Below are 16,404 nucleotides of genomic sequence, written 5' to 3' on the forward strand. Positions count from 1 at the left end.
TTTCTTCCTATTACAGAATATTTCTGTGGCGTTACTTTAAAAGCCTTCTATATAATTGAGTATGCAAACCACTTGTGTAGGCTTGACTCAGACTTTATGATAAAAAACATTCATCATATGCTATCCCCTGTAAGAGGAATTTAAACTCTCCTCTTCATTAGAAGGCGTGCCTGCAGTGGAATTAAAATAGCTTCTCCTGAAAGGGAGCACAGACTTGGTAAAGATCATGAGCAGTCATTCAAGAGGAATGTAATCGAATACTTGAAATTTAAATTAGCTTGTAATCTGACTTTGAAAATAAAGTACAAGAGAGACCCAAGAAAGTTTCCTGAAGGTGAATTAATGTTCTTCACACCACTTCCAGTTTCAGAGCTAATAGCATACACATGATAAAAGTAATATAGCAGTGAAACTTATCTTTCCCATGTGCTCCTTCTCCCAGGTCACTGATACTGTGCTTAGAAAAGGTGCCCTACATAGAGAGAACCCACATCTGCAAAAGCAGCTTTCAGACATCACCAGGGATTTACACTCTTCCAGTAATGTTTGGAGGAATAACTTCTTTTTATTGGGTCCATAAAGCATAAATTGTTAACCCAAGAAAGAGAAAGAACCTTAAATAAGTGACACAGATTTTCTTCTTTATTTAGAAACTATTCTGATGTTCATATTTTTAAAGGATTCTTTCTCTTCAAATAACTTTTCCTCATTCTTGAAGGACACGATACATTTTTTTTCTGTTAAAATCACCCAGTGGTAAATGCTGCAGCAGACTGACACTTCTGAAATGAAAAAGGTCCCATGGTTGTTGAGGCTGCCTTTAGCAAAATTATATAATGAAAAATTGTTTCTTTGCTATAAAAGAAGACCATGGAAAAGCATCTCTGCATATATTATTGTATGTAAATTAGAAACAGGAGAAATATAGGGAATCTAGATACAGAAAAATCATCACTGTTTATGCACGGCGTAACATTCCTAAAAAGAAATTGGGGGTGATCGTTTTCAATAGAAGAAAAGTCTTAGCTTTACAGGTAATTACATACTTTATAGTATAGATGGAATAGAGCTCAGTTTGCTTGAAGGCAGATTTCTGTTAAACAGACTCCATTTGCACATTAATTTCTATTGTGGAACTTAAAAAATTGGTCTCTAGATATAATAAAACTACCTTTAAAATATACATATATAAATGGAAATATCTTTCTGACAAACCCATTGAACCATTATCTGTTGACGATACTGAGCTATGATTCACAGATATTTTGTACTGTGGAAGTAAAAATATAGCCAGGATAGGCAGACACACTGAAATATGATTGCTTTGCTTTACCTTATTTTAAACTCGATTCCCACTATAGTGGTAACAATCCATAAAATTTCAGAAACTTGCCAAGGTTCATGTCAATCTTGAATCATGCTAATGTTTCTAACTTTATATCCAAAGAAATTATTTTCCATTTTCCCCATCACTTAAACTTATTGGCTGCTTTCCAGACATTTGAATCTGGCCATATCTTCCAAGTATATAAGAATATCCTTACATAAAATGAGAGAATTGTCCAAATAACCAAGGAATGAAATATCTAGGCCTTCCTTAGTGATGAGGACTTGTACCAGCGCCAACAGAGGCTTTCCCTAATGTCTAATAATAATCAGCAAATTGGCTGACAATTCTGAGCTGAACTTTTGGGTCCTAGCCTAATGGTTTGACTGATGGCTGGGAATGGTTAGCACATCAAAATCCTGTTTGCTGAGGCTGCTACTTACTAGCTGGTTAACAAAGCTGAGCTGCACCATGTAGGCAGGCAGTAGGCCAGATCAGATGACCAGAGCACGGGGCATGAGAATCTCTTAAGACCGAGACTTTAGAGGGGCCGCTCATGAAACATTTACCCCCTCCAGTTTTTACCTTTTCCTTGGGTGGAAGTGGGAAAAAAATACAAGTTTTTATTAACAATTTATATTCAGTGTTAGTAATGACATAGTAGAAAAATTAAACAATTCAGACAGGTTGACTATCTTTGCCATGCAAAGATAAAAACTATTGATGCTGTAGCATTTGCCTCAGACCTTTCCTATGTGTATACTCAAAGAGATACAGCATATGTTTATACACACAGAGACTTTAACAAAACTGAGTCCTCATACATCCATTATTTGAAATGCTTGAAACAAGAAGTGTTTTGAATTTCAGATTTTTTCAGATTTTGTAATATTTTCCGAGAACATAACTGCTTCAGCATCCCTAATCTAAAAACCTGAAATCTGAAATGTTTCAGTAAGCATATCAATTGAGCATCATGTTGGTGCTCAAAAAGTTTTTGATTTGGGAGCATTTTGGAACCTTCATGCTCTACCTGTATACATTGATTTATAACTTACCTAATATTCAGCTATATTTTCATTTGGTAAATATTTTCCTATAATGGGACTTTTTGATAACTTTACAATGTTCTATTAATTTTATTTATATGCTATCATTTATTTAACTAATTTGCTATTGTCAAATGGTAAGATTGTTAATTTGTTTTTGCCTTATAAAGGTGTATTAGTCTGTGCTCGCATTGCTATAAAGAAATGCCTGAGATTGGGTAGTTTATAAAGAAAAGAGGTTTAATTGGCTCATGGTTCTGCAGGCTGTACAGGTAGGATGGTTGGGGAAACCTCAGGAAACTTTCAATCATGGCAGAAGGCAAAGGGAAGCAGGCACATCTTATATGGCTGGTGCAGGAAGAAGAGAGATGGGGAAGGTGCCACACATTTTTAAACAACCAGATCTTGTGAGAACTCACTCACTGTACAGTACCAAGGGTGATGGTACTGAACCATTCATGCGAACTCCACCCCCATGATCAAATCACCTCCCATCAGGCCTCACCTCCAACACTGGGAATTACAATTTGACATGAGATTTTGGTGGAGACACAGACCCAAACCATATCAAAAGGATACCGTGGTAAATGCCTTTCTCTAATATTTTTGTACATATCATCAATTATTTCATTTTTGGGGCATGTGATCCCAACTATTTCCTTAGAATGATATTTCCAAAATGAAATGGACAGGGGTAAACGTATACACTTTTTTTTTTTTAATTTCAAAAGTTATTCCAAATTGCCTCATGGAAAAAGTTGCGCTTAGTTAAGTTCCAGAATTTCTAGATATTATTAACAAATTCTTAACAGTATAACAGTTTTCATCTGGGTTGTGCTCAGGGCATGAGGCATGTATTTAGGGCATGTATTTATACTATATACATCTTTTTCAGGGAGAGTGTCAGTTTTTCTAGTATTATCTATCCCTTGGCCTGGATGTTTTAATTTTGCCATCATCCAAGTGGGGAGAATTTAGATGATGTTTACTAAGTGCTAGGCACTCCCTAAATGCTTTATGTGTACATTAACTCATTTAATCCACACAACTTCCTCCTCCAAATGTTCCAGATGAGAAAATTGAAGCATAGAAAAGTTAAGTAGTTTACAAAAGGTTACCAGCTAGAAAGTAGCTGGTTTGCGATAAAACGTAATAAATGGCATAGAAGGAGAGACGTATATGGTGATATTTTTCTAAGAAGATAATTTCCCCCTAGGAATGTCATTTAAGATATAACTCTTGAAGTTTTTATATGACTCTTATCGAGACAGCTATCCTTTAGCCTCTACTAATTTTAAAAGTTTCAGAAAGACCCTAGATGAATTTCATAGCAAATGATGTTCTTTACTTACATACTTGTTTAGATTAAAGTCTAATCTTTCAAAGTGACTAGTGTTGAAACATAATTATGAACATTCACGGCATGCATACTTGAAATTCTTGCATGAATCTTTTTTAAAAAACAGCAGCATGCTTTACCCGTGCAAAATTATATGCCTTGATTTTGGACAGTAAGTGCAGAGATGCATTAAAGGGCTGGTGATGGGGTTGAATGGGACTACTTCAAATTATCAGAACCTCCATATAACTGAAATGGTAGACATTACGCTTTAGAAGACAAAACTGAAATTTAGGATATTTGCTCATGTATTGTAACTTAAAATTTTATAGGAATTATTCCACGGTCCACGTAGAAAGAATCCCAGGTCCTTTAGGTAGTACAGAGATGAATAATGAGGTAAACACTTTCATAACCTAGAGGATGCCTATTAACATCCGAAAACATGGTATGATTTGAGAACAGAAGGGAAGCTAAAGTCTTAGGATGACTTCTGCAACAGAATTCATAGCTCTCATTAAACAATAATATCTATTTATGATTATAATACCTAATTATTATTAGGTTGTAATATGTCATTATTATGGCTTTATTATATATTAGATTAATCATATCCAGTTACTATGCCCATGGGATGATTATTAATAATTTTTGTGTGTAGGAATGAATTGAGTGTTAGGAATGAATTGAGTCTGGAGTCGCTGAGCAAGTCCTGTAACCACCATGGGCCATTTCCGTATCTGTAAGTGGGAAGGTAAGAATACCTACCCAACAGCATTTTGGGGATTCTCAAAGCAGATACTATATGTGACGTTTCCTTTGCAATTTTAAAGCCGTGTTCAGGTTTAGTCATTGGCATTGTTGAATCTGTCTCCTTCCCTGGTTTGGAAGGTCCTTGTACTCCTCATCCTGACACAGCATTTGGCAAATGATAGAAGTAAATAAATACTAGTTAAATGTCATTATGAGGACAGGGAGGAGGAGCCGTGATGACAAGGAAGTATATGAGAACCATGTTCTGGCCCCAGCATGAGAGTCCTAGTAACCTCTTTAATTCATGCCCCTTCCAGAGCCTCGTAGTACCCCGCCCCCTTCACCAGTACTATAAAAAGCAGATCATTTGAGGAAGAACAAAAACTAGGCTTTGAGAAGACACTCCAAGATGCACAACTGACTTCTAAACCGAGCCCTGCAGAGAAGACTCGTGCAGTCTGCTCAGGGCTTTTGTACCCAGCAAGGTCATTGTCCAACACTATTATCCCTCTCAGCGGGCGACCTCCCTGAGAACTCACACTCGGTGTTCGGGGCTGATGCACAGGTACTGGGGAGATGCTGAGGACCTCTTCAGGCAGTGAAGCTGCCTCATGGCACAGGGATGCCAAGTGTCTGTGGAGGAGCTAGGGCCAGGGCTGCTGCTCATGGCCTTTGGAGCAGCAGGAGTGACTTCCAGCAGCCAGTTTCAGTCTGTTCCAGGCCATCCAGGCCACAGCTGAGTAAGTGTCTGGTATGCCACACTCTTCACAAAAAAAAAAGACTGCTGTTTGAGTGTCAGGAACAGAAAAGGAAGGGGCACAAGCTGCCCGGACTCTTGCCCGCCAGTTGTCTTGCCCCTGGTAGCCAGAAGGAGACTTTCACAGCCTGGGTATTCTTTTCTTTTCCTCCGTGTGGGGTGATCCTGGTGGCTCCCCGGACCTGGCTTGCGTTGACTGGGGAGCGGATCGTTGATTTCTCTGCCTGCAGTGACTTCATGTTGTGACTTGAGGTCCCCTGATAGAAATGCTGCTCAGCACTCAGCCCTCCAAGCTGCCCTCCACTCTTTATGTGGGCTGGGGCCCAAGGCTCCTGCTGGATCACAGCTCAAACGCCTGTCCTTTAACATTAGCCGCGATAGCCCTACGTGCAGCCAAGCCTCCTTCTCAGGCCCTGGTGCTGTTCATCAGAGCAGAAACCGCTTTCCAGGACCCTTCTCCTTAAGATAGTGTTTGACCAGCAACTGAAACCAAAATACTTCCTGCCAGAATATTATGATCTCTCTAAAGTTACCCGGAACCCTGGCTTTCAACAGAATCATTTTTTATACGTGAACCCTAACTTTTTTCCAAGGGGAAAAAGCTGTAACAGTTGTAACAATTCTATGTGAAAATTCTGGAAACACAGCCTCATTTTCAGTCTCCAGGGTTAGAGAATGAGAACAGAACTTGAGGAAATCCATGCAATGAGGCAGACGGTTTCTGTAGTGCCTGCTCCTCCTTGCCAGTACAGCAAATGTAAAAAGTACACGTCTGCATTCTCTGAGCCAGGAAGAGTAGATGAGGGTTTCGACTTGGAAGGTAATGGGAATCTACAAAGATCTAGAAGGAGAGAAGCTGTGGTCAGACCCTCAGGGAGCTTGAGCCAAACAAACCCTTTCCTCCTCTAGTGTGTGTGGTAGTGTCTCCTCCTTCCTCCTCCATCCACTGCCCTCTGCCAGCCTCTCCACGACCTTCACAGCTCTTGAATATCTTTTGCCACACTCCAGCTGAGGAAGCCAGCAAACCTGCTTCAGACTTAGCCAGATCCTGCACCCCTCTCATGTGAGCATCCTGCGCTGAGCTGCAGTTTACCTGATCTTTATTGCTTATTTGTTAATCACTTAATGAGCACTCCCACATTACAACAGAAGCTCCTTTAGGAATCAGAATGCTCTGTTATTCCCTACAGTATTTCCAGGGTGCAGCACAAGTCCTTACACATAGTAAGGGTCTAACATGATTCACTGAGTAAACAAATGGTTTTTCAGAATCAAAAGTGTGTTGACTGAAGTTCAAAGACAAGAGGACTCATTCCAGAGGTTGTATACATAGGCCCCCCGCAGCCAAGTGGCAATGAGAAAGATTCCCAATGAACTGTTACTCAGTTCCAAAACAAATACTGGGTCTGAACATGTTGAAAGATAAGACCCAAGAAAGGACAGTAGCTTTCTTCTTTTAGAAAGTGTCTGTTTAATGTCTTCTACTAAACAGGCATGAAACAAATTAATTAAACAGCTTTTTCAGTGCCTATTTTGAGCTAGCAGTCTGTTAAATTAAGAGGAAGGCAGAAGCTGTTAGATGTTTCCTAGAGAAATGCCTGGAAGTGTTACTAGCCTGTATCCTGGCAGCCTTCAGGGAGCTGTGCCTTAGGCCAAATCTCTGAAGCCAGTTCCTCTTGGAGTTTTTACCTCCTGGTAATGGTGATTGCACTCTGATAATTCACTAGGATGATGCTTCAAGGTAGCACACACAGCTCTCATTTTCTTTAGCCAATTATCTCCATCATATTTTTTTCAGGGTTTGCGTATGTGTTTGCATTCCAGCACAAGTTTTCACTCTTGAATTTATGGACCATGAGTTTCTGTGCTTTCCCTTGAAGTTTATGGTCCATGTCATTCCTTTCACTGGTTTGTTTCCCAACAATTTGTGGTACACAAAGACTGGAGGATGAAATGCCCCTTCGCCAATAGTCCTGTTTCTTGGCTACTAATTAATCTGGTTCCTCAGAGCAAATCATAATGCCTCTTGAGCATGTCAGCTTTTTGTAAAGTTTTTTAGCTAAAAAAAAAAAAAAAAAAAAAAAACTACAGAAATGGGAAGTTTGCATTTTATCTTTGATCTTTGGAATGGAATTTGACTGGTAGAATATACCCACTTGTAGGAAATATGAAAAAAACCATTTAACATTTACAGATTTGATTAGATCAGCTCAGGACTGCTAATTCTGTAGAACACATTGAGAAGAAAGAAATTAAGGGAAAAGAAGTAGATAAACAACTCTCAGAACGGAGAGTTGCATTTGACTGGCTGACTTCTCTCCCTTTTCAACATAAATTTGTCATTTTAAATTTAATCCAACTCCTTCTAATTAAAACTTTTCCCAATTTATATTCCATAGAAAACATTTTTAAAATTTATATAATTAATAAAAATAATTAGAAGCCCTTGATTTCCTGAAAATTTATTTTTAAGATAGCTTTGTAGAGAATCAAGTGAAAGTAGTGACTATTATGTATCTAAAAAGAAGTAGGGGAAATAATTTGCCTTATAACAGTGAATACCAATAATGGTTCTGTGTGATTAATCGACCCTACCATTAGCTTCTCAGCCTTCATGGCTTCTGAATAGTATTTCTGACAGAAATGTACGATGGAGACATGTTGAGGTACTCTCTTGAGTGCTGTGATGCTGGAAAGAAAGGGAGACAATATGGAGTGGTGGAGATCACTACTACTCATAAGAGCTTAGTATAGAACCCAGAATCCACCCTGTGCCAGGCCCTGTGCTAAGCACTTACAGCTCATTGGCAGTAACTCTTCGAGGTGGCTCCTATCATTGTCTTAGACACAGAAATGCAGTTACTTGCCCAGGGTCACAGAGCTAGGTAATGGAGATCCAGAACTTTAACCCCGGCAGTCTGGCTGTGAGAACGCATGTTTTTCACCCACGTGTGTATCACAGGATTTGGCTTCTAGAAGTAGTTTGGCCGTTCAGTTGTGTAGTGGCCAAATGTGTTTAATTTTTCCTTTTACAATAACTTCTGAGATCCCTTTTCTGTCCCTTATAACTGCGAATTAATCACTGTAGTCAAGATTATGATTTTTGACACCTTGATTAGCAGTTTTCCACTATAGATAGAAATTTGCATGGTATTTCCAACTATATTGAAGAGAGATTAATTAGCACTTCATGACAAATATGTGGCAAATTGTTAATTAGGGTAAATAAAGTAAGACTCAGATTTTATAGCACCACTATTATTTTCACAGTATCAGTTTTATTATTTATTCTTAGTGCTGGAATCTGATAAGCTTAAGTAAGCCGATAGTGCTGTACATTGATTTAACCACTCTTTGTTTCTCTAGATTTGAGGAAAATAAGAACACACTTTAAAAATCACTTATAGTTTATAAGGTGACACATTAATCCTCAAAATGACAGGAAATCGAGATGATTTTGTCTATGAGGTTTAATTTATTAAAATTGAATTTTCTCCTGTGCTTTGCTCCAATGGCTCTGTGCTAGCAAACCAGCTATAATTAGATTAGCAGCCTGCTAAACGCCGGTGACAGCCTGCGTCTCAGAGAGCATGTGCTGGATTCCGCATGTGCCTTTTCCTCATTGGTTGGTGGCGTTGCTGCTCGCCTGTGTGATAGGTTTCCACAGTAATCTTTATGCTGCATTAGAGACATAGATACAGAGGTGCTGTACTGTGTTCTTGCAACGGTGGAGGTGCTCGGCTGGTAACGTTAAAGAAGGAATAAGGCGCCTGACAGAAGGCGTTCGTCTTTGTTGTGGAGCATCAGCGTTAAGGACAGCCGGCTGCTGTGGGAGGTCAGTGAAGGAGGCTCAGTTCATGGTAATTACTTAAGTCTATCTCTCACGAAAAACACGGCCATGCGTGAAATGAAGTATGTTCATCGTGTCATCTGTTTAATCTGATCTTGCTTTGTTAATACCATGGGTACTCCAGCATTCCATATGAAAATACATTCTCCCGCAGGCTTGCCTGGTAAACAGCTACCCTGTTTATGGTATTCACCAAGGAATAATGTTTTTACCTGGATTCAAGAGTGCATGTGTGTGCTTGGGAGTGATGCTTACCAGCTCGCTTCTGTTTTGGAATGCCCAATGTTGCATCAATTTGGGTGTCTTTGTAGGTGCGTTTCAGTACCCAGTAGACTTTGTTTGCATTGAGTCCACACTGTCCTGAATAATGAGCGATCAGGAAGAATTTAGTGAAACACACTCTAATTAGGACAGGGCAGTGACTTTCCTGATGTTGAAGCTGTGCCTTAGCAGAAGTAATGTGCTATTGTTTCTTTAAAGATGTGTGCAGCCTTCATTTTGGATGGTTTTCTTTGTCTCACCTTTTGTAGTTTTTATTAAGCCTTTTGAATACAGAGAGGGTTAACATATCCCATTCTGCCAGAGATATTTAAAGTGTATATTTAGCTGTGCTTGAAAGAGAAATTTTCGTCTCATGGCTTTGTTTAGCAGGGACATTGAGTTAGGAGTTGAAACGAAGTCGCAGGAAGGTGGGGTTCTTACCACTTACTTTGTCTACTGTTTGACAACATTTTTATTTCTATTAATTTTTGCCTGAAAATTGATAATCTTAAATAATCTGGGATAAAAAAAGGTACATTCTAAAAGAAAAATATTTAAATGGGCAAGGCTGAGGTTCAAATATCCCAAACAAATGCAGCATGAGTTTTTCCTTCTCAGTGTCCCTTCTCCATAGTGTCCTATTTTATACCAAAAACGCCTTTGTTTTTACTTATTCATCAAACTTAAAAATTGATGTCCTTCCCATATCAGACTGTAGAGTCCACAGAAACTTGTGTATTGAGTCACCAGTCACACGGCTGGCTGCCAGCCACCATGCGTCTGCTGTCACCAGAGCCTTGCTGATCTCTGAAAACCATCAGGAATTATTTCTCTGCTCCTGAAAAACTAAATGTTGCAATTTTAATGATTTGTTCAAATACCTGCTCTGATCTAGAACTATGTTCTGGTTAAAGGGGTTCAGTACATTCTTTGACAGAGTAAACTTCAGAGTACTTACCAACCGTGCCTCCCTCCCCACCCCACATTTCCTTCCAGGTCCATCCTGGCAGATAGTAAGTCATCCAGTACAAAATACATCCAAATAACATTTTTAAGGGGAAAAAAAGGAATATTATGAAAGCTTGCCATGAATTGTAATTGAGTATCGTCTATAATAAGAAAGTTTGATAGTTGTTGCTTGTAATACAGTGTCTTTGTGACTCGAACCAGCTGGCGGCATTCTCAGGTTTTAGACACCTTGTGTGGTGAAATGAACCTGGGAACAGTCGTTCTACTTCACATTCCACTTCCTTGATACAAACCACGCCTGTTCCCGTTGCAGAAGGGTGCGTATCAGTAGTGGAGAGTGCAGTTTCAGTGAGAGTGGTTTTGCTCTTTCCAGAAGTCCAGGCTCCTCTCTCGTTTCCCTCCCTCCCTCTGCCTGCTGTGCTCTTCTATGTGGATGTGCAGAAAAACCTTTCTGCGAATCAACAGTTAGACTTGGACACACATTTTGGGAAGGATAAACTGGTGTGGATCCATCTCTCTCTCTCTGTGTCTCTCTATCTCCTGAAATGCTCCCTAAATTGCCTTAGTCTTAAATAATTTCCAAGAAGGTTTTCTCCACTGTGAAAGCCTTGGGCACACATAAACATTGTCTAGAGTTCCTTTTGGGCAGAGCCCCTTTGAGGTGTGTGTCATGGAAAGATGTAGGAAGTAGCTCTAAGTGATGTCAAATCCCTAGGGCTGGGTCTTAAAGACTTTCTGTGTGGAGGAGGAACTTTTTTAAAAATTTAAATATGAATGTATCTGTGTACTGTGTAATGCAACGGTATTATGATATCCCAAAGGGACTTTTAACATACACCAAAGGGGCTTCTTTATAACAGAATTAAACAAGTGTTATTTGTGTTTTTGCAAAGTAACCAAAATATGTGCTTTTATCTTCAGATGTATCACGTCTTAACTTTTTAAAAACTAGATTAAGGAGACTCTTCACATATTTCTGTGACAAGAAAATAAAAAGAAAGCTTTTGGACACTTTAAAATGTTGTTCTTTTTCCTCGTTAAAATTCCATAGCTCTTTACTGATGACATTTCTGACCAAACAACAATAGGTCTATCAGCATAAACATACATATCATATTTTAAAATCAAAACATTTTCTGTTATAAGGGATACTTTCTAATGTTTTCTCCTGAGGTCTCAACAGGAAAAGTGGTCACCAGTTTAAAAACTGAATCATTCCATGAAAAATATGATGTGCCGCAAAGTAACTGGGCTGAACAAGGTGTGGAAAATATTTGTGAAGAGGAAAGAGAAATGGGTAGTGCATGATATTGCATGTAAGAGTTTCCGTGGCAATATCTATAGGTGGATTTGTGACTGGTCACTTGGCATCTGTCATAATCCAAAAACCTGAAAGATATTTGTCATTAGCAATTGACAAATATTTCAGGGTTGACCTGTTAAAGTTGCCTGGATTGGAAAAATATGTAAAGAGATATTAGGCCTCTCATCTAAGTGTAGTTATTTTTCACTGTAGTATTCCATGATCATGGACACTTAACCATATGCTAAGCTCTGTGCTAAGCTTTATCGAGAGAAAATAGAAGGCACAGTCCCTTCCTGTAAGAAGTGACTACTGAGGAAGAGAAGCAGCTAAATTAATAATAATAGGGCTGCACGAGGCAGACAGAGAGACATAGTTTGGTGATACCAAGGAGGGGCAACCAGTTTTTCAGAAAGGGGGTGAGGAGTGCCAGGGAGCTTCAGGAGAAGAGAGATGGTACCCAATCCAGAACTTACTATTTCCTGCCCATCTTGACATCACCTTCACAACTCAGCATTAAGTTGAAGCTGGCATAGCTTCATATCCTGTTTTTATATTTTTTATTGACTTCAATACATGTAAAATATCATTTCTCTTCTCCCTGCTAACTCTTCTCAGAATGCACATTAGGTTGTTGCATGGAAATATGTTAATAGATTTACATCATATGGGAATTGAAGTTTTCTTTAACGTATCCAGAATTTAGAAATGCATCTTAGATAAATCACCAAACACTTTGATTGCTATTATACTCTTAAGTAATTTAGTGATTACTTTTGGAACTGTTTGCATTGGCAGGAATTGTCATTTCCTCTTGGCTGCATGTAGATTCCTGAAAGTCATTTATCTTCTATGTGCTCATTAAAGACAAGCTTGTAAAATTTGAGACTGGATTGTAACACTTGGGTTTCACCTTGAAGGCATCTGCTTTTGTTACACATTTAATTGGATTTAAATTTTAAATCTTGACAAATTTGGAGGGGAAGTCCACTTTAGGGGTCACCTATTTGCACAAGATCTTGCCACCAGTAAAATCTCTACCTGGAAACAGATCTTGCATTTCTACTCCTATAGGTCCTGCAGTCAGGAAATCCTCCTAATTCTGTCATGTGTTACCCTAGCCTGGCTTCCACACTGACTTTTTCAAACCCTGTAAAATGCACAGCCTTTACTTTTCCCACCCTCCGGACCCCACCCCACTGCCTAAGCTGGATGGTAGTCCCTTAGAGCAGCTCTCTGACCCAGCGGACCTCCAGGACAGGAAACAATTCTCCTCTGTTGCTTTCTGAACTCTAACTCTGGTTTGTTTTTTCCCTGTCTCCTTTGCTACCCTCCTGTAAATAGCTATTCTCCAACGCTCTGGCCTTCATCAGCTTGCCTGTCCATGCCACCTGCTTTCCATCGGTGGGCCCATCTATTGCCACACAGTGTCCACCAATCCCCCACACTCACAGCCACACCAACCTCCTGTGCCTTTGCACAGCGCGGAGAATGGCACTGCTGCTCCCCCTGCTGCCTGGAATGTGCTTCCCCAGAGAGCCCATGGCTTGTTCCCTCACTGCCTGCAGGATTTCACTCTAATGGAGCCATTCAGTGGGACATTCTGAGATAGTATTTACTGTATTTGTTTATTTCTTTAGTTTCCCCTTTCTGGAATATAAACTCCATGAGATCAGAGGTTTTTCGTCTTAACCCCCAGAGCCTTGAATAGTACTTGGTCCATAGAAAGTGTTCAGTCAGTACCTGTTGAATGAATGAGAGAATTAATGATTCCTGGCATGGGGGTGCTACAGTGCAGATGAACCGTGCTCCTGGGGCAATCAAGAGCTTTGCCCCAGCCAGCCGGAGTGGTGCTGCGGAGCCCCTCACCTTGAATGGGCCTCAGTTTCTGGTTCTGTAGATGGGGAGTGTGTACCAGGGACTCTGAGGCCCCTTAAAACGCTTATCACTCTTTCACAGCCCTGGAAGTAAGATATGATGTCACATAAAACGTTATTTATGCAACTCATCACAACTTGATACTATATTCTTCTTTCTGCATAATTGCTATCCATGGTTAAATGTCTTCTTAAAAAAGAAACAATAGTTGAAGTAAACAAAATAGTTTCCAAATGAAGTTGTAAAAACTAATGCATTTTCGTGTACTGACATGTTTACTATCTTTTTTTTTAATATATTGATCAGTTTCTATTTTTATTATTTTTGAGACAGAGTCTCGCTCTGTCACCCAGGCTGGAGTGCAGTGACATGATCTCAGCTCACGGAAACCTCCACCTCCCAGGTTCAAGTGATTCTTGTGCCTCAGCCTCCCGAGTAGCACCACCACACCGATCTAATTTTTGCTTTTGTGTGTGTGTGTGTGTGTGTGTGTGTGTGTGTGTTTTGTAGATACAGGGTTTCACCATGTTGGGCAGGCTGGTCTCCAACTGCTGCCCTCAAGTGATCTGCCCCCCTCGGCCTCCCAAAGTGCTGGGTTGACAAGCGTGAGCCACTGCACCCAGCCTGTATTGACTAATTTTTAAAAGAATTACCACTGTCTGTTGCTAAATGTATTTAATAGCCTGCCTATTTTTATCAAAGAAAAAGGCAATAGCAATCTTTTCTTCCTTTGATTTTTAGCAATTTCCTGCTGCAGAGAGCATTTTAAGAAAGGACAGCATTCCTGTGACCTCTGCCTACCATCCATAAAATACTCATTCCCCTCTCAGGTAAGCATATTGCTTTGCTTTGATCCATTCTGAGAAGGAGGTATTGATTCTCTATGAAAACCTGTGTCATTATTGCACTAAGACAAAGAAGCTGAGGTTTCAGATATTTTGCTGTCTGGCAATAAATAAATATATATATATTTAAAAAATAAAATAAAATAAAATCCCCACCTTTTGAGGTCCTTGCCAGGACCACAGTATCGGTGATGGCCATTTGCCGTTCCAAGGGGTTTCATGATACACCTACATATCAGCTAGTTATTAGTTTGTTAAATGCTGTGTGCTATTTATCAGGTAATCTCCCAGGAGTTTAGAAGTCCTCTGTGTTTTAAAGAAAATTTTATTTTTTGTTAGTGATGGGGTTTTGCCCTGTTGCCCAGGCTGGAAGGCAATGGTGTGTTGCTCATTGCAGCCTTGAACTCCTGGGGTCAAGTGATCCTGCTGCCTCCACCTCCTGCGTAATTAAGCCTATGAATGTGCACCACCATGCTGGCTAATTTTTAAAAATTTTTTCATAGAGATGGGGTCTCACTATGTTGCCCAGGCTGATATTAACTCCTGGCTTCAAGCAGTCCTTCCACCTCGCCGTTGCAAAGTGTTGGGTTTACAGGCATGAGCCACCTGGCCTGGTCAGAAGTTTACTCTCTGTGCTCAGGGAATGAGATGGTGGTGCAGGGTCAGCAGCAAGGGCACTGGGAGTGGGTGACCCGCAGAGATCTTTGCAGGCTGGCCCCTTAAGGGAGGCAGGGTCAAGAGAGCAGAACTTAAATTCCAGTCCAGGAACTGAGACTGAGGGGGTGGAGCATCTTTGGAGGATGGCCGACCAGCAGGCCTGGGAATGGCAGGGTGCTTTTCCCCACGTCCCCACCACTCCCAGGACTACTTTCTGGTCCCCACAGCTGATGGAGAGCCTGGGAACATTTTTTCCAGGTCTCTTCCTACAGCCAGACCATCTTCCAGGAAAGAGCTAAGGAAGTGGAAGAATGGTGGGGTCAAAGTACAGATGATTCCCTCTTTTATGGAGGGACTGAGAGCTCAATAACACCAAATGAGGAGGTTAGAAATGTTTAGGAAAATAAAGAAGCTCTCCAGTTACCTCATTTCCACCATGAGTTGAAGAGTGTAAAGAGCAACCCTCAGGAGAACAGAGCCTCAGCCTCAGTGCCCACATTCTGAGTGGCCCCATGCTTGGATTTGATTGACAGCCTTCCTCTAGCTTCCTTTCTAGCATCCATTTGTAATGTACTCTTGCTTATATAGTAAGCCATGTATTTTGTAATTTATTATTACTGCATTATGCAGGATGTTGTCAGGTGATGTGATCTCTTTTCTAGAACCTAAGAATCTAACTTAGGCTGACAAATAAGAATCAGCCTGTGCCAGACAGAATTCTGCAATCTGTAGAAACAGGAATTAAAGAGAAAGCCAACAACACCCCTCAGTGCTATAACCTGAAGTCTCTCACTCTTATCGCCATCTTACTTATCTTCTTATCTCAGATATAAGAAGCTCTGATACGAAAGCCGGGGGCTCCTGTTGGCTGGAAGGAGGTTTGCATCTGCCATCGCCAGCACTTGTGGAGCTGAGGTTATAGAATTGTACCCGAGTGCAGGTGTACTTAGTGGGAAATACTTTCCAACAGGCCCATGCTTTTCATTCTGCACCATCCTAGAGAGCTGAGGGGTTTCCTAGGACATGGGACTTGCAGTGCTAGAACTGGGAAGTCAGAGCAAGCCAGGACATGTTGCTCCCTCTTGTGATCCCACCGCCCCTCCTCTCTCTTGTACGTGGCTGCGTGATGATCTGCTCACCAGGATGGCTGCTGACTGCAGTTGAGTTTGCAGCCCTAGTGGCCAGGGAAGAACTACAGAGTTGAGTAGACCTGGCCTTCACCTCAGCTCGTCTGCTTAGTAACCAGTTGGATGGACTGGGATGGTTTGCTTTATTTCTGTGAGCCTCAGTTTCTCATATGCCAAGTAAGAAGAACAGCAAGGCAGTGGGGGTGTAGGGAAAGTAACAAGACAGAGCAATGGAGATACCTGATATAGCCTAGGTACACAAGAAGGGGTAGGTCCCTCCCACCATCAA

General features: G+C 40.6%; 1 protein-coding gene across 8 annotated transcripts in view; it reads left to right on the plus strand.

Moving 5' to 3' along the window:
• Positions 1-16,404, plus strand: part of FAM110B (family with sequence similarity 110 member B) — a 162,410-nt gene that overhangs the window by 66,554 nt on the left and 79,452 nt on the right. For 5 of the 8 annotated variants that reach the window (XR_010159568.1, XR_010159567.1, XM_003951266.6 and 2 more), the window contains one exon: positions 14,228-14,316. The exons of 1 other annotated variant lie outside the window; for it this stretch is intronic. The gene's annotated coding sequence lies outside the window, so the exon portion shown is untranslated. Of the gene's footprint in view, positions 1-8,905; positions 9,086-14,227; positions 14,317-16,404 lie in introns of those variants that run through there. 2 more of the 8 variants (XM_003311719.6, XM_003311718.6) reach the window with 2 other exon arrangements.

The sequence above is a fragment of the Pan troglodytes genome, chromosome 7, assembly GCF_028858775.2.
Source record: "Pan troglodytes isolate AG18354 chromosome 7, NHGRI_mPanTro3-v2.0_pri, whole genome shotgun sequence".
Classification (NCBI taxonomy): Eukaryota; Metazoa; Chordata; class Mammalia; order Primates; family Hominidae; genus Pan; species Pan troglodytes.